The sequence below is a fragment of the Hyla sarda genome, chromosome 9, assembly GCF_029499605.1.
Source record: "Hyla sarda isolate aHylSar1 chromosome 9, aHylSar1.hap1, whole genome shotgun sequence".
Lineage (NCBI taxonomy): Eukaryota > Metazoa > Chordata > Amphibia > Anura > Hylidae > Hyla > Hyla sarda.
The window spans coordinates 118,432,501-118,451,370 of record NC_079197.1 but is presented as its reverse complement, the minus strand read 5'-3'; the positions used below and the strand labels follow the sequence as shown (position 1 = coordinate 118,451,370).

Here is an 18,870-nt window from a genome sequence, read left to right as displayed (position 1 = left end):
ATATGTCTGTGCGACATGACAAAAGTTAATTCAAATGACAGTAATGCTTTAAACTTATGCTGTGTAGACCAAGGGCAGGGACAATCTTTCCTACAGGCTCCTGAAATATAAATCCGCCACTGTATAATACATCTTGTCTATTATGTAAAATTTCAATTCATTATTAGTTTTCTTTCCATCACTAGTCGTGTCCCCTGAAATGAACTTTCCCTACAGGTGACTTAACTTTTCTTTGACTAAATCAATTATTTTAAATAACTTTATTTCCCTGCTTCATCCCTCTGTAAATGTGCGCTGGTCGATAATCGTCAGAATGATTTAAATTTTCAGTCTTTGCAGTATTTGCTAAATTGTTGTTATTATGTTCAAACTGTGTTTTCTTAATCTAATTCCTCTTCATATTCACTTAATATTTTAAGTATTTTCTATGCCTAAATTCCATGTCAGACACTGTTAATTTTATCTTTGAGCTGCACTTTGTATCAACCTTTCTTGCTGTTTTATATTCATAATACATGAAAAATTATATCTAAGTCATGCAAGTTTTGCCCTTTAAAAGCAATCTTGATGACTTTACCAAGATTAGAAAGGATTATGTGTTATGCTTCACACTTCACCAAATTCAGTCTTGCATAAAAGTAATTAAAATGTAATAAAATGTTTTGTGGCTTCATGAAATACCAGTTATGTATTATAAATAAATGTTTTATTTGTGTGCATTTACGGTATATTTTGTTTCTGTATGTTATTTTGCTTTATATTATTACACATTGGTTTTCTTAAAGTTCTTGTAAAGAAAATAAAAACGTAAAGAAAAACCTCATCTAAAATAAATCTAAACATACATAAATGCAAATCATAAGCCCATATGTATGAGTTTAATTTACATCTTTTTTTAAGTCCATGTGTCCTTAAAGGGTATGTCTTGCATTACAACCCTTTTCATATTTCCCATTAGGACAAATAAAGATCAAAGAGAGCAGTTGCCCTAAATCAGACTCCTCTTGTAGTCAGAGTGGAGAGCTGTTTACTCTGATGGATTTGACCCATCCATGTAATTACATGGCAGTTCATTCACTTGAATTGCCAATGTACTGTATAATGACAGGAATTGTTTCACAAAACTGGTACTAAGTACCATTATTGAAAAATGGTTAAAAAAAAAAAAAAAAAAAGGGATCCTGGGAACTATAGGCCTGTAAGTTTAACATCTGTTGTGTTTAAGATGTTAAAAGGGTTTTCTCAGAGATGCTATTCTGGAGCATTCATTTGAATGGAACAGTTCACAATTATCCGGCATCTCAGTTTGGACGCAGGATGACTGGACTTGCTGGATGCCGGATACTTCACAATGGATCAATGGATGCCGACTGCTATACAACTGATGCCAGCTGAGGCACTTCTGGCATCAGTTGGGGCAAGTTTTGCCCAATTTTACTAGAGCCGAACGCTGGATACATGTAACTCTAGCCTTAGGCATTTGATACTGTGCCACACAAGATCTTGGTACAAAAAAAGATGATGCTGAGACAAGGGAAGGATATATGTAAATGGATTAGCAACTGGTTCAATGATAGGAAGCAGAGGGTCAAAATAACTTACTCTGGTTGAGGGACGTTACAATTGGGAGACCGCAGAGACTCAGGACAGGAACATAGTTTTACCTCTGTATAAATCACTAGTCGGACCACCCATGGAGAATTGTGTCCAATTTTGGACACCAGTGTATAAGAAGGAAAAAAAATTTTTTAAGAGCCGAGGAACGTGCTCTCGAATCACCCAAAGTGCAAGAAAAAGTGCAAACGTGTTACACTAAAAAAAGTGCACAGAGGATGCAGTCTATCGCAAGCCCTTCTCCAATAGGAGAGAGGCCCCCCAACAAACCTTACCCTTCGCCTCCAGACCAAAAGGTACCTGAGAGGTTCCAGGTTCGATGTCCCTTTTCGCCGAAGCTACTAAGGGACCACAAATGCTCCCAGCATTCCCCTTAGCGTTAGCCAAGGTATCTGACCGCAGAGTCGGTAACGGTTGGTATCCTGCCAAAGCAGGAGTACCCAGGGTGTTTGCAGGGAGGTGCGGAACCTAATGGCCACACACACCTCCCCTAGACCGCCAGGAGGGACACCCAGAAGGGCTACCGCATCCTGTGGACACACAACACGCAAAAAGTGACACAGTGAGACAAAAATAAATAAGTGAATGTGTGCAGATATACTGCCCAGACATCCGGCCGGATCTATAAAAATTTCTCTGATCCTAGCCAGAAGGCCGGGAATCAAGTGGTGAGTGCCACAAAGGTGAGGAGATCATGGTGCCCATGCTTCAACTCAGTGAGCCAATACACCCAGTGAGTTTTGGCACCTCGGGGTCACCACTCCCCGAGGTATTAAAGTACCTCGGCTCTAGACCCTCTCAGCCTCATGGCGAGACCCGGAGGTAACGGGTCACATCGGGGTAGCCGTCAAGCTGATTCCTCAGAACCAGCCCCGGAACGCCCCGGTACACCTGCTCCCTACCATGCAGCTCCCATCCCCACCAGCTCCCTACTGGCGTCGCCTGCCACCAGCATTAAATTGATAAGAACAGATACTACACTTGATCTTAGCCAAAAGGCTGAGAAGCGATCAGTTGATTTAAAAAAAAAATAATAATAAATTCCACGGGAGTACCCCTACCACTTTAAATGTATGTTCACAATGAAGTAGCACAGCATTTTATAGTGAATCACAAACCATTGATATAAGGGATACTATTTCTGTTTCATGCTGCCTATGGCTCATGCAGCATGAAACTGATGACAAGTTCCCTTTAAAGTTTTTTTCTTTTTCATTAAAGGGAATGGCGTTGATGTCATTCTCAATTGATTTTATAACTATGAGTTATCTGAAACAAATCATGGATCATTGTAATAAGGGAGCCTGCCTCTCTGTCATGTTAGCCCTCAGCATAGGATAATAGTGCCTTTCTGGGAATACTTTAGAAAGGCATTAACAGCCACATTGGGAGCAAAGTTTGCTCACAGCATGGCAGGGATTTTTATATCTCCCTTGAACATTGCTCTGAAGAGATTCTCTTATGCACCATTGATATTCCTTACTTTGAATATTACTCTGTTATAATAATTTGCCTTCATCCTCCACCTAGATCAGAGCTGTGCATCAGACAGTACATTGCTGTTAGGTGGGGACACTGCTATTCATAATTTCTTCTCTATGCACTTTAACAAGCCAGGCAATGATCAGCTTCATCATGAGTTCATCAGCAGTGAAGTGTATGTAGGACTTTGTCCAGCCACATGATCAATATTCTTGTGTGTATTAATGTAGAATGAATAGTGCATATTTCTGTTTATATAATTTATGCAATGCATATTATTGATGCTGTGTTTATTTATTCTGCTTATTTTCCCATCATGGTGTCATAAGCCATCACATGGTAAAGCTATTTATTATTCCTATCTTGATCAATTATCACACCAGTTTATTCTGCAATTTTATGGTAGTTTACTTATCCTGTACAAGCGTTGGGTTTTTCAAGTGGAGGACAGTCAACACATTAAATCTTTAAAATTCTTTAAAATTCACGTTCACATATGCCATTATAATGCAGTGGTTTGATGCAGTTATTGAAGGCTGGCTGCAGCGTTTTTATTACAGCAGCCTAGCAGTTTGGATTGTGGAGATCAACTGTCAGTATGACACCTGGGGAAATTTGGACATCTACTTGCTAGTTTGGTTCTGACCCAATTTGTTGACTTTGCTTGTATTCACCCCATGCACTTTGTCAATGTAGGGACTGTCACCCATTTGTGGACTGGTGTTAAGGGTGTATGTCACGATTCGGCTGGCAGGAGGTGGATCCTCTGTGCCAGAGAGGGATTGGTGTGGACCGTGCTAGTGGACCGGTTCTAAGCTGCTACTGGTTTTCACCAGAGCCCGCCGCAAAGCGGGATGGTCTTGCAGTGGCGGTAGCAACCAGGTCGTATTCACTAGCAACGGCTCAACCTCTCTGACTGCTGAAGATAGGCGCGGTACAAGGGAGTAGACAAGAGCAAGGTCGGACGTAGCAGAAGGTCGGGGCAGGCAGCAAGGATCGTAGTCAGGGGCAACGGCAGGAGGTCTGGAACACAGGCTAGGAACACACTGGGAAACGCTTTCACTGGCACGATGGCAACAAGATCCGGCAAGGAAGGAAAGGGGAAGTGAGGTTATATAGGGAAGTGCACAGGTGAATAAACTAATTAAGCCACCTGCGCCAATCAGCGGCGCAGTGGCCCTTTAAATCGTAGAGACCCGGCGCGCGCGCGCCCTAAGGAGCGGGGCCGCGCGCCGGGACAGGACCGACGGAGAGCGAGTCAGGTACGGGAGCCGGGGTGCGCATCGCGAGCGGGCGCCACCCGCATCGCGAATCGCATCCCGGCTGGGAGAGGTATCGCAGCGCACCCGGTCAGCAGGTCTGACCGGGGTGCTGTGATTGCGAGGAAGTTGCGAGCGCTCCGGGGAGGAGCGGGGACCCGGAGCGCTCGGCGTAACAGTGTACCATACAAGAAGAAAGGGACAGTGAAATGGGGTTAGCAAAAGGCATTACCAGCCACTCCTTACCATATCATTACAATAACAATAATAATGACAACATATAAAAGGGCAATTGGATACTAGTGATCCCAGTGTAATGAATTGTAATTAATACATATCATAATATACAGTACATCAAACATAGCAAATAAAAAGGAAAAAAAATATTATTTTAATTTTTGTTTATTATTATTATTATTATTAATAATAATAATAATTATCATCATCATCGTTCAAATTAATACACAGCTCTTAAACCCTATAAGATGCAGGATGTACATATAAGTCCTGTCTGCCTGGAATTTATTACATCATAGCATAAATGTATGTCCTGGTGCGTGTACGATTTATGAAGCAAGCACAGGAGCCGCACTTGCTTCATAGACCAAGGATCCCAGCCCACCTAAAAACCCTTTAGCTGCCTCTAAAGCATTAGGAGGGTTTTGGGAGATTCACAAATCACTGACAAAATATAGACTAACTCATCCAGTTTAGCTAATTTCTCAACCAAAAACAACCAATAATAGCTAAAGTGTTTATCAAACTTTATAAGAAAATCCTAAAATCTATGACAATAATGATAAGATCAGTAAACATACAGAGTCTGGAGCCTCTAATAGCGAGACACTCCTAAGGGCCAATCCCCATAATTCACCCAATGCGTTTCTCCGTATATCAAATACAGCTACGGTTCATCAGGGGTTTCTTAATGTATACCAAACAGAATGGAGATAACAAAATATTACAGATTATTCCATTCTAACAAGCGGACTTCCAGATAAAATAATAATAGCACAAAAAATATATAGCAGATGGCAGACAAAGATATAATAATACATCAGACACAGATGAACAATTTTCTTATGAGGGAAGTTCCCAGGAGCTAATTGCCATCAAGCAGACCCTTGAAGTCTGATGAATATCTTCAAAGAATAATGCTTGTTCCTAAAATAAACAAAAGTCAGCGAAAGCAAGCAAGCAAATAAAGACACATTACAGGATATATATATATATATATATATATATATATATATATATATATATATATATATAAAGCACATATAAAGCACAAATAGCCAGCCAGTTAGAATGGAATAATCTGTTTGGTATACATTAAGAAACCCCTGATGAACCGTAGCTGTATTTGATATGTGGGGAAATGTGTCAGGTGAATGATAGGGATTGGCCCTTAGTAGTGTCTCGCTATTAGAGGCTTGTATTGTATGTTTACTGATCTTATCAGTCAAGACTGGCGGCTTTTTAATAATGTAAATAAGCCCATTCCCCTCCCCCCCCCCAAAAAAAAATGTAATCTCTATTTTTTTTATTTTACAAATACATTTTGTTTTTAAATAAACAAATTTGGTATTGCTGATTTTTGTCACATCCCATCCCAGAAAAAGTTGAATAAAAATTGATCAAAAGGTCACATATATGCAAACATAGAACAGACAAATAACTACAGATCCTTCTGCTTTTTTATTGATTTACAGGATTTCTTTTATGTAGAGGCATTTACCATCATCTTTTTGTCCTCGGATTGTAAATAATACAAACAAAAAAGAAGTTAGAAACAAGTTATCTCAGTATAAACAGGAAACATTTTTTAACAAGTCAGACAACCCCTTTTAAATTTTGCCTAATAGTAGACATAATTTTTATTATTTACTAATATTTTTTTGAGAAAGATTAAGAACACCACATAAGAAAATGAAACAGAAATTACTATAAAAGAATAACAAGAAATTAATCAACACTGAGATTTGGATCCAAATCTGACATTGTGTGAAAAGGTTGACAATCAGTTTAATGTTTAATGCTTGCTTTCATTGAGCTAAGCTCCTAGGATACATGCAATGGCTATATTCATTTCCAGCACCGGTGTGATACTGGCATAGAACCCAGAATAGCTTCAAGACTTTAATATGCATTGTAGTTTATTTAACCATTAAAAAAAAAATGGTTGCTTATTTTCTTTTGACCAGGATTCTGCTGCTGACACTAATGCATTCTAAATGTCTTCTTTTTTGTATGTAAAGTAAGAATAGCTGGTTCTTTTAAAGTGTGCATACAATATTTTGACAGGATTTTACCTTTTTCCTGATTTAATGTTAATTAATGTCTAAGCAAGTGCCTTTAGGAAGACGGTGTTGTAAGATTTGCCATTTCTCAAAGCAATTGTTCTAATTTTATAACTGAATCAAGTAGCATAACCCATCCCAGGTGCTTTTAATGAAACTTTAAGAACTACAAACGAGGCATGACAATTCTATCTCTAGATTTAAGCCTGAAAACTAAGCCTTATTTTTTTTTTTTTATAATCTTTTTATTAAACAATTTCAAAGATGCAATAATTGTTACGCCGAGCGCTCCGGGTCCCCGCTCCTCCCCGGAGCGCTCGCTTCTCTCTCGCTACCGCAGCGCTCCGGGCAGCTCCACTGACCCGGTGCGCTGCGATACCGTCTCCAGCCGGGATGCGATTCGCGATGCGGGTAGCGCCCGCTCGCGATGCGCATCCCGGCTCCCGTACCTGACTCGCTCTCCGTCTGTCCTGTCCCGGCGCGCGCGGCCCCGCTCCCTAGGGCGCGCGCGCGCCGGGTCTCTGCGATTTAAAGCGCCACTGCGCCGCTGATTGGCGCAGTGGTTCCAATTAGTGTGTTCACCTGTGCACTCCCTATTTATACCTCACTTCCCCTTCACTCCCTCGCCGGATCTTGTTGCCATTGTGCCAGTGAAAGCGTTTCCTTGTGTGTTCCTAGCCTGTGTTCCAGACCTCCTGCCGTTGCCCCCGACTACGATCCTTGCTGCCTGCCCCGACCTTCTGCTACGTCCGACCTTGCTTCTGTCTACTCCCTTGTACCGCGCCTATCTTCAGCAGTCAGAGAGGTTGAGCCGTTGCTAGTGGATACGACCTGGTCACTACCGCCGCAGCAAGACCATCCCGCTTTGCGGCGGGCTCTGGTGAAAACCAGTAGTGACTTAGAACCGATCCACTAGCACGGTCCACGCCAATCCCTCTCTGGCACAGAGGATCCACTACCTGCCAGCCGGCATCGTGACAGTAGATCCGGCCATGGATCCCGCTGAAGTTCCTCTGCCAGTTGTCGCCGACCTCACCACGGTGGTCACCCAGCAGTCACAACAGATAGCGCAACAAGGCCAACAGCTGTCTCAACTGACCGTGATGCTACAGCAGCTACTACCACAGCTTCAGCAATCATCTCCTCCGCCAGCTCCTGCACCTCCTCCGCAGCGAGTGGCCGCTTCTGGTCTACGACTATCCTTGCCGGATAAATTTGATGGGGACTCTAAATTCTGCCGTGGCTTTCTTTCCCAATGTTCCCTGCACTTGGAGATGATGTCGGACCAGTTCCCTACTGAAAGGTCTAAGGTGGCTTTCGTAGTCAGCCTTCTGTCTGGAAAAGCTCTGTCATGGGCCACACCGCTCTGGGACCGCAATGACCCCGTCACTGCCTCTATACACTCCTTCTTCTCGGAAATTCGAAGTGTCTTTGAGGAACCTGCCCGAGCCTCTTCTGCTGAGACTGCCCTGTTGAACCTGGTCCAGGGTAATTCTTCCGTTGGCGAGTTGTACTCTTGCTTCAGAATTATCCTGGAATAATGAGGCCCTCTGCGCGACCTTTAAAAAAGGCCTATCCAGCAACATTAAAGATGTTCTGGCCGCACGAGAAATCCCTGCTAACCTACATGAACTCATCCATCTTGCCACTCGCATTGACATGCGTTTTTTCGAAAGGCGTCAGGAGCTCCGCCAGGATATGGACTTTGTTCGCACAAGGCGTTTTTTCTCCCCGGCTCCTCTCTCCTCTGGTCCCCTGCAATCCGTTCCTGTGCCTCCCGCCGTGGAGGCTATGCAGGTCGACCGGTCTCGCCTGACACCTCAAGAGAGGACACAACGCCGCATGGAGAATCTCTGCCTGTACTGTGCCAGTACCGAACACTTCCTGAAGGATTGTCCTATCCGTCCTCCCCGCCTGGAAAGACGTACGCTGACTCCGCACAAAGGTGAAACAGTCCTTGATGTCTACTCTGCTTCTCCACGTCTTACTGTGCCTGTGCGGATATCTGCCTCTGCCTTCTCCTTCTCTACTATGGCCTTCTTGGATTCCGGATCTGCAGGAAATTTTATTTTGGCCTCTCTCGTCAACAGGTTCAACATCCCAGTGACCAGTCTCGCCAGACCCCTCTACATCAATTGTGTAAACAATGAAAGATTGGACTGTACCATACGTTTCCGCACGGAGCCCCTTCTAATGTGCATCGGACCTCATCACGAGAAGATTGAATTTTTGGTCCTCCCCAATTGCACTTCCGAAATCCTCCTTGGACTACCCTGGCTTCAACTCCATTCCCCAACCCTGGATTGGTCCACTGGGGAGATCAAGAGTTGGGGGCCCTCTTGTTTCAAGGACTGCCAAAAACCGGTTCCCAGTACCCCTTGCCGTGACTCTGTGGTTCCCCCTGTAACCGGTCTCCCTAAGGCCTATATGGACTTTGCGGATGTTTTTTGCAAAAAACAAGCTGAGACTCTACCTCCTCACAGGCCTTATGATTGTCCTATTGACCTCCTCCCGGGCACTACTCCACCCCGGGGCAGAATCTATCCTCTGTCCGCCCCAGAGACTCTTGCTATGTCGGAGTACATCCAGGAAAATTTAAAAAAAGGCTTTATCCGTAAATCCTCCTCTCCTGCCGGAGCCGGATTTTTCTTTGTGTCCAAAAAAGATGGCTCTCTACGTCCTTGCATTGACTACCGCGGTCTTAATAAAATCACGGTAAAGAACCGCTACCCCCTACCCCTCATCTCTGAACTCTTTGATCGCCTCCAAGGTGCCCACATCTTTACCAAACTGGACTTAAGAGGTGCTTATAATCTCATCCGCATCAGAGAGGGGGATGAATGGAAAACGGCATTTAACACTAGAGATGGACACTTTGAGTATCTGGTCATGCCCTTTGGCCTGTGCAACGCCCCTGCCGTCTTCCAAGACTTTGTTAATGAAATTTTTCGTGATCTCTTATACTCCTGTGTTGTTGTATATCTGGACGATATCCTGATTTTTTCTGCCAATCTAGAAGAACACCGCCAGCATGTCCGTATGGTTCTTCAGAGACTTCGTGACAATCAACTTTATGCCAAGATAGAGAAATGTCTGTTTGAATGCCAATCTCTTCCTTTCCTAGGATACTTGGTCTCTGGCCAGGGACTACAAATGGATCCAGACAAACTCTCTGCCGTCTTAGATTGGCCACGCCCCTCCGGACTCCGTGCTATCCAACGTTTTTTGGGGTTCGCCAATTATTACAGGCAATTTATTCCACATTTTTCTACCGTTGTGGCCCCTATCGTGGCTTTAACCAAAAAAAATGCCAATCCCAAGTCTTGGCCTCCTCAAGCGGAAGACGCCTTTAAACGGCTCAAGTCTGCCTTTTCTTCGGCTCCCGTGCTCTCCAGACCTGACCCATCTAAACCCTTCCTATTGGAGGTTGATGCCTCCTCTGTAGGAGCTGGAGCGGTCCTTCTACAAAAAAATTCTTCCGGGCATGCTGTTACTTGTGGTTTTTTTTCTAGGACCTTCTCTCCGGCGGAGAGGAACTACTCCATCGGGGATCGAGAGCTTCTAGCCATTAAATTAGCACTTGAGGAATGGAGGCATCTGCTGGAGGGATCAAGATTTCCAGTTATTATTTACACCGATCACAAGAACCTCTCCTATCTCCAGTCTGCCCAACGGCTGAATCCTCGCCAGGCCAGGTGGTCTCTGTTCTTTGCCCGATTTAATTTTGAAATTCACTTTCGGCCTGCCGATAAGAACATTAGGGCCGATGCTCTCTCTCGTTCCTCGGATGCCTCGGAAGTTGAACTCTCTCCGCAACACATCATTCCTCCTGACTGCCTGATTTCCACTTCTCCAGCCTCCATCAGGCAAACTCCTCCAGGAAAGACCTTCGTCTCTCCACGCCAACGCCTCGGAATCCTCAAATGGGGTCACTCCTCCCATCTCGCAGGTCATGCAGGCATCAAGAAATCTGTGCAACTCATCTCTCGCTTCTATTGGTGGCCGACTCTGGAGACGGATGTCGTGGACTTTGTGCGAGCCTGCACTGTCTGTGCCCGGGATAAGACTCCTCGCCAGAAGCCCGCTGGTTTTCTTCATCCTCTGCCTGTCCCTGAACAGCCTTGGTCTCTGATTGGTATGGATTTTATTACAGACCTACCCCCATCCCGTGGCAACACTGTTGTTTGGGTGGTCGTTGATCGATTCTCCAAGATGGCACATTTCATCCCTCTTCCTGGTCTTCCTTCAGCGCCTCAGTTGGCTAAACAATTTTTTGTACACATTTTTCGTCTTCACGGGTTGCCCACACAGATAGTCTCGGATAGAGGCGTCCAATTCGTGTCAAAATTCTGGAGGGCTCTCTGTAAACAACTCAAGATTAAATTAAACTTTTCTTCTGCATATCATCCTCAATCCAATGGACAAGTAGAAAGAATTAACCAGGTCTTGGGTGATTATTTACGACATTTTGTTTCCTCCCGCCAGGATGATTGGGCAGATCTTCTACCATGGGCCGAATTCTCGTATAACTTTAGAGTCTCTGAATCTTCCTCCAAATCCCCATTTTTCGTGGTGTACGGCCGTCACCCTCTTCCCCCCCTCCCTACTCCCTTGCCCTCTGGTTTGCCCGCTGTAGATGAAGTGACTCGTGATCTTTCCACCATATGGAAAGAGACGCAAGATTCTCTTTTACAGGCTTCATCTCGCATGAAAAAGTTTGCCGATAAGAAAAGAAGAGCTCCCCCCATTTTTGCTCCCGGAGACAAGGTATGGCTCTCCGCTAAATATGTCCGCTTTCGTGTCCCCAGTTACAAACTGGGTCCACGCTATCTTGGTCCTTTCAAAGTCTTGTGCCAAATTAATCCCGTCTCTTACAAACTTCTTCTTCCTGCTTCTCTCCGTATTCCTAATGCCTTTCATGTCTCTCTTCTTAAACCACTCATCATCAACCGTTTCTCTCCCAAATTAGTTTCTCCCACTCCTGTCTCCGGTTCTTCTGACGTCTTCTCAGTGAAAGAGATACTGGCCTCCAAGACGGTCAGAGGAAAAAGGTTCTTTTTGGTGGATTGGGAGGGCTGTGGACCTGAAGAGAGATCCTGGGAACCTGAGGACAACATCCTAGACAAAAGTCTGCTCCTCAGGTTCTCAGGCTCTAAGAAGAGGGGGAGACCCAAGGGGGGGGGTACTGTTACGCAGAGCGCTCCGGGTCCCCGCTCCTCCCCGGAGCGCTCGCTTCTCTCTCGCTACCGCAGCGCTCCGGGCAGCTCCACTGACCCGGTGCGCTGCGATACCGTCTCCAGCCGGGATGCGATTCGCGATGCGGGTAGCGCCCGCTCGCGATGCGCATCCCGGCTCCCGTACCTGACTCGCTCTCCGTCTGTCCTGTCCCGGCGCGCGCGGCCCCGCTCCCTAGGGCGCGCGCGCGCCGGGTCTCTGCGATTTAAAGGGCCACTGCGCCGCTGATTGGCGCAGTGGTTCCAATTAGTGTGTTCACCTGTGCACTCCCTATTTATACCTCACTTCCCCTTCACTCCCTCGCCGGATCTTGTTGCCATTGTGCCAGTGAAAGCGTTTCCTTGTGTGTTCCTAGCCTGTGTTCCAGACCTCCTGCCGTTGCCCCCGACTACGATCCTTGCTGCCTGCCCCGACCTTCTGCTACGTCCGACCTTGCTTCTGTCTACTCCCTTGTACCGCGCCTATCTTCAGCAGTCAGAGAGGTTGAGCCGTTGCTAGTGGATACGACCTGGTCACTACCGCCGCAGCAAGACCATCCCGCTTTGCGGCGGGCTCTGGTGAAAACCAGTAGTGACTTAGAACCGATCCACTAGCACGGTCCACGCCAATTCCTCTCTGGCACAGAGGATCCACTACCTGCCAGCCGGCATCGTGACAATAATACAAATGAACAAGAGAACCAATGTATGGTCATGGCTGAAATAGCAATAGGTGTAGTTCTTACTAGGTAAGTATATAGGTAAAGACATGGATACACACCCTACCAGGTACATTGACAATGCAACAGCAAAACAAGAAAGAGTCAGGTGTCTCGTTCAATCAGAGAATTACAGTTAATAGAAAAACAATAAAGACGAGTGGCCAGAGAAATCCGGGGAAGGTACAGTAGGGTATGCAACCAGGTCCGTAGAAGTGGCATGAGAGAGAAATTGATTCCCTCAACTCTGAAAGGCACAATACTTAATAAGAGAAGTGAGGAGAGGGATTGGCCATGACTGTAACTGCTGCAAGGGTAAGCGTAGGGAAAGGGGGGGGAGGGGGGGCTATGGGGTGAGGAAGGGTATATGGGTGGGAAGGTAGGCTGGAAGAGAGGGAGGACCATAAAAGAGGGAGGGGGGGGGGACCGGATCAGGGAAAGAGGCAGAACAAATAAAGAAAACAGAAGGTAAGAAGAGAGGGGGCAGAAAAAGAAGAGGGGGGAAAGAAAGGAAGGAGGGGAAGAGGAAGAGTGAGTGCAAGAGAGAGAGAGAGAGAGAAAATTAAGCCTTATTTTGTCACTGCAATCTCTTTGCAGTTTATTTTGCATGATTTGACTACTATTAGCTGTGCTTCAACAGATATTTAACTTGAGGACTGCATATGTTGTAGTGTCTAGTTTTAAGAATTGTCACTGATTGTTAAATAACCTATTCCTGTTTTGTCAACTGTTATCATTTCTATTAAAAATGTGCTGTGAAAAAAAAAAAAAACTGTGACATGTCAAAAGTTTTGATCAGTGCTGAGACCCTCACCAATTAGAAGAAGAGGTGGGAGGAGCCCACACATACCACATTATTTTCCGGCTCTGTGTCATATGATCTAGACAGACTTAACATTTACATTCATGGGGTCATCCTGGTCTCATAGGCACAGAGTGTGGCAAGGAGCATATTGCTTGATAACCCTTAAGGGGTTACATTATTGATAAAATCTTATGCCCTGCATTGCAGCCACCATCTTGGAAAAAAAAAAGCTGAACAAAGAGCATCGCACAGAGAAACTTACTGCGGAACTACTGATTTCAGAAAGCTATCCTACTATAAATCAAAGTAAATTGAGCAAAGCACCTTGCAGTGGGCTAACCTCAGACAGTGACCCATCACCTGCAATACTGTGTCCAGTTGCTACACTTCAAATCCCACTAGTGTAACTACAAAACGAGCCCACAGACATCTATCTATAAATTAAAGCAACTAAGGAAAGTATTGTGCAGTGGACTGACCTGCTATTTCACATACATAAGTATTAAAAGTGTTAAGAGTAAATGTGGTATGTACCATTTTTGTTTTGATCAGACTTTTTTATCGCTATTTATTCAATACACTATTTTGGACTTTGGATTTTTTTTGCCTGTACGTCATTGACCATGCTTTTTAATTATTTATATATTTTTATAGTTTGGACATTTATGCATGCGGCGATACCACATATGTTTATTTTTATTTTTTTACACAGTTTTTTTTTTTAAATGGGAAAAGGGCAGTGATTCAGACTTTTATTAGGGAAGGGGTTAAATCACATTCAATTTCTTTTTTTACACTTTTATTTTGCAATGTTATAGCCCCCATACGGGACTATAACATTCATTACTCTGATTGCAGGCACTGATCAGTGCTATGCCATAGCATAGCATTGATCAATGTTATCTGGATCTCAGGCTTATGTGTATTTTCTGTGTTTAATAAAATGTATAGCATTTGTAGCTGTGTTTAACATAAATCTGCATTCAAAGCGGAAGTTGAATTACAGTTTCTCTCCCACTTTACTAGTTGCAGTCCTTTGCCAGTAAGCATGTTGGTGGCAGTACTAGCTCTGTGGGGACCACTCATTTGCCTGGGCCCACTACAAGTGGCAGCAGCAGCCAAGTACCTAATGGTAGTAGTAGTAGTAACAGCATCAGAAAGCAACAGTTGTCCTTGTCTTCCAGGGGGTTATGTTATTTCAGAGGATAATACAGCTATTGCTGTCTACTACTACTACCAGTCCACCACTGCCTGCTGTCCTGTCCGCTGGCTACTACAGCTATCACTAGCCCACCACTGTCTGCTGTCCTATCTGTTGGCTACAACTACAACCAGTCCACCACAGGTTGTTGTCTGCTGCCTAAAATTACCCCTAGCCAATCACCCTTGCTGCTTTTTATCCAGAAGCTATTTCTTTTTAACTATTTTGGGTCACCAATCCTTTAGCAACTTCCAAAAGGGAAAGTTTTTGAAATGTTTGAAAAGATCTTTTGATTCAAAACTTTTTGGAGGCATGGGTAGGTCCTACACTATATATACATATATATATATATATATATATATATATATATATATATATATATTTGTGGTAGGTGCTCACATGAATAGCAAACCTAACCTACCCAACACTATAACCAAACTATACTATTCTATAATGACCAACAATACCCCATACCCACTAAGCAGTTAGAGTTGTGCCATATACTGCCGCGTACGAGTATACCTGAAAAATAGAGGGCATACCTTAGAGTCAAAATCAAAGAAAATAACAGAAGTAAAGGTAGGGTATGAAGGGATGTCAAGAACCCTGCGTACCAGACACGTATCAGCTGCGGGTTCTTAAAGTACCACCGCCCCTCCCACAAATATAGGCTGAAGGATTTAGCCTTCACATTTGTGGTCAGTGCTCACATGAATAGCGTACCTAACCTACCCAACACTATAATCAAATTATAACATTCTATAATAACCAATATTCCATATCCACTAGACAGTTACAGTTGTGCCATATACTGCAGCATACGAGTATATCTGAAAAATAGAGGGCAAAAGACTTAGATATCAGAACAAAAACGCTTTATTACAATAAAATAAAAAAAACTGGAAAGACTGGAAAGCATTGCACATTTCAGATCTAGGATTGGGAAAGTATCTCATGTAAGTGCTGGATTTCCACCTTCCCAATTTCCTGATGACATGGGCAGGAATACTGAGCCGAGATGCAGACGCAGAAGCATCTATCCGTAAAGAATGAACAAATATGATGGTTGGGTCCCACCTAAGGATTTAAACAAAACACATAAGTATTTAACCAACAACATTGTGGTTAACGGACAACATTGTGGACAGCAACTGGCTGTCATAACTAGCACCTTGGCAAGCAGCAGATCGGAGATTTAGATCTACCCTTTAGCAAGATATTAACCGTGGCTGCATTGTCCGAGACGAACAGGACTGTTCTTTTATGCCATCGATGCCCCCAAACACTCGCTTAAGCCACTATTGGGTACAGTTCAAACAATACAGCTGATAATCCTCTGGAGGCCAGATGCTAGCTAAACCAGTGATTCTCCCATATTGCTGCAAACCCCAGGATAGACGCTGCATCTGAGAAAATCAGAGACTGGTTGTCAACTCCTGGAACAAAAAATTACACTCCATTCTACCCTGACAAAAGCATGTCCCACATGGATACCATGTGTCTATCAAATTGCACCACATTGTCCTGGCCTGGAAATGAAGATATGAGCTCTAGCAGCCTAGATATGAATGTTCTGCATTGAGGAATGACTCTCATCACAAACTTCAACATATCTAAAACAGACTGAAGTTCTATCTTGGTGATGCGGGGAGATAATAAATTATTAATTGCTCATTTAATGCAAGAGAGCTTGTCTGCTAGAAGCCTAGCTTCCATAGCTTGGGTGTCAAGAACTATGCCTAAAAACATCAGGGAAATACTGGGACCTTCCACAATCTTGCTGGACACTGGGACAGCTGACTGGTCAAACACAGCCAATAACTAGTGATGTTGCGAACATAAAATTTTCAGTTCGCGAACCGCAAACGCGAACGTCCGCAAAAGTTTGCGAACTGGGCGAACCACCATTGACTTCAATGGGCAGGCGAATTTTAAAACCCACAGGGACTCTTTCTGGCCACAATAGGGATTTAAAAGTTGTTTCAAGGGGACTAACACCTGGACTGTGGCGTGTCGGAGTGGGATCCATGGCAAAACTTCCATGGAAAATTACAAAGTTGATGCAGAGTCTGGTTTTAATCCATAAAGGGCATAAATCACCTATCATTCCTAAATGGTTTGGAATAACAGCACATAGATTCCCCCATATTAGGCAGCACATAGTTAGAGCCTCCCTTTAAGCAGCACATAGTTAGATCCCCCCTTTATGCATCACATAGATTCCCCCATGTTAGGCAGCACATAGTTAGAGCTCCCCTTTAGGCAGCACATAAGATTCCCCCATATTAGGCAGCACATAGTTAGAGCCCCCCTTGAGGCAGCACATAGTGGGATTTGAAAACAAGGCCCCAGCGCTGCAAGGAAGCAGTGCTAACCTCTGAGCCACCATGCTAACCTTAGCATACATCTAATATCCACGGTTGCAAAAATGGACAGAGTTGTCAGCAGAGAGTACCTTAAAAATTAGGCATGTTCACATGTCTGAAAAATTTAGTATTGTTGCAGCCGCTTCTGTAGCAGCGGCCATAAAAATTGCAGCACCATAACAATTGCAGTAGCAGATGCCAGAAAACTTAGGCATGTACACATGGATGAAAAATTGGGTATTGTCGCAGCCGCATCTGTAGCAGCAGCCAGAAAAATTGCAGCACCAGAAAAAGTGCAGTAGCAGAGGCCAGAAAAATCAGACATTTACAACTGGCTGTAAAATTTGGTATTGTCGCAGCTGTAGCAGCGGCCATAAAAATTGCAGCACCATAACAAGTGCAGCAGCAGAGGCCAGAAAAATTAGGCATGTACACATGGATGAAAAATTGGGTATTGTCGCAGCCGCAGCTGTAGCAGCAGCCAGACAAATTGCAGCACCATAACAAGTGCAGCAGCAGAGGCCAGAAAAATTAGGCATGTACACATGGATGAAAAATTGGGTATTGTCGCAGCCGCAGCTGTAGCAGCAGCCAGACAAATTGCAGCACTATAACAAGTGCAGCTGCAGAGGCCAGAAAAATTAGGCATGTACACCTGGATGAAAAATCGGGTATTGTCGCAGCTGCAGCTGTAGCAGTGGCCTGAAAAATTTCTGTATATTTTGCCAGGCAGAAAGTGCCCTAAAACATTACGGCTTGAACCCTAGTTGGTAACGGATAAGTCACGCAAGTCATCCGGCATTCAGATTTCAAATACAGCAGCGTGTGGACCATTTTTAGGCAAAGGCAGCTCATCTGATCAGGCCTTGTTCAGTCAAATGCATCGCCCAGTGTCAGTCCCTTCGGGATCCATCCCTCATTCATCTTAAGAAAGGTGAGGTAATCCAGACTTTTTTGACCAAGGCGACTGCTCTTCTCAGTGACAATACCTCCGTCTGCACTGAAGGTCCTTTCTGACATGACACTTGAAGCGGGACAGGCCAGAAGTTCGAGCACAAATTGGGATAGCTCAGGCCACAGGTCAAGCCGGCACACCCAGTAGCCAAGGGGTTCATCGCTCCTCAGAGTGTCGATATCTGCGGTTAAAGCCAGGTAGTCTGCTACCTGTCGGTCAAGTCGTTCTCTGATGGTGGACCCCCGAAGGGCTGTTGCGATGCGTAGGACTTAAAAAGCTCTGCATGTCCTCCATCAACAGCATGTCTGTACAGCTTCATGTCCTTGCCGGGGTGTTTGCGGGAGGAGGAGGATTGCTTTCACCTCTTCCCCTGTTAGATCCCTGTTGTGCTGTGACATGACCCTTATACGCTGTGTACAGCATACTTCTTAATTTATTTTGGACCTGCTGAATCCTTTCTGCCTTGCTGTAATGCGGTAACATGTCAGGCACTTTATGTTTATACCGGGGGTCTAGTAGCATGAACACCCAGTACAGGTCATTCTCCTTCATCCTTTTTATACGAGGATCCTTCAACAGGCACGACAGCATGAAAGACCCCATTTGCACAAGGACGGATGCCGAGATACTCATGTCCCGTTCCTCGTCCTCAATGATGTCAGGGAAGGTATAATCTTCTTCCCCCCAGCCACGTACAACATCACGGGAACCAGATAGGTGACAAGGAGCACCATGGGATGCCTGCTGTGGTTGGTCTTCCTCCTCCTCTTCAAAGCCACATTCCTCCTCTGACTCCTCTTCCTCACAATCCTCTTCCAGCGTTGCCGCAGGTCCAGCAAGCGATGCTGATCAGGCTGTTTCTGGTGGTGATGGTGCCCACAACTCTTCCGCTTCATGCTCATCTACTGCCTGATCCAGCACTCTTCGCAGGGCACGCTCCAGGAAGAAAACAAACG

At 44.7% G+C, this 18,870-nt stretch overlaps 1 pseudogene; it reads right to left on the bottom strand.

The window, feature by feature from the left end:
- Nucleotides 1-2,534: 2,534 nt before the first annotated feature.
- On the bottom strand, nt 2,535-2,625 carry LOC130292071 (U2 spliceosomal RNA; annotated as a pseudogene).
- Between the last annotated feature and the right edge of the window lie 16,245 nt (nt 2,626-18,870).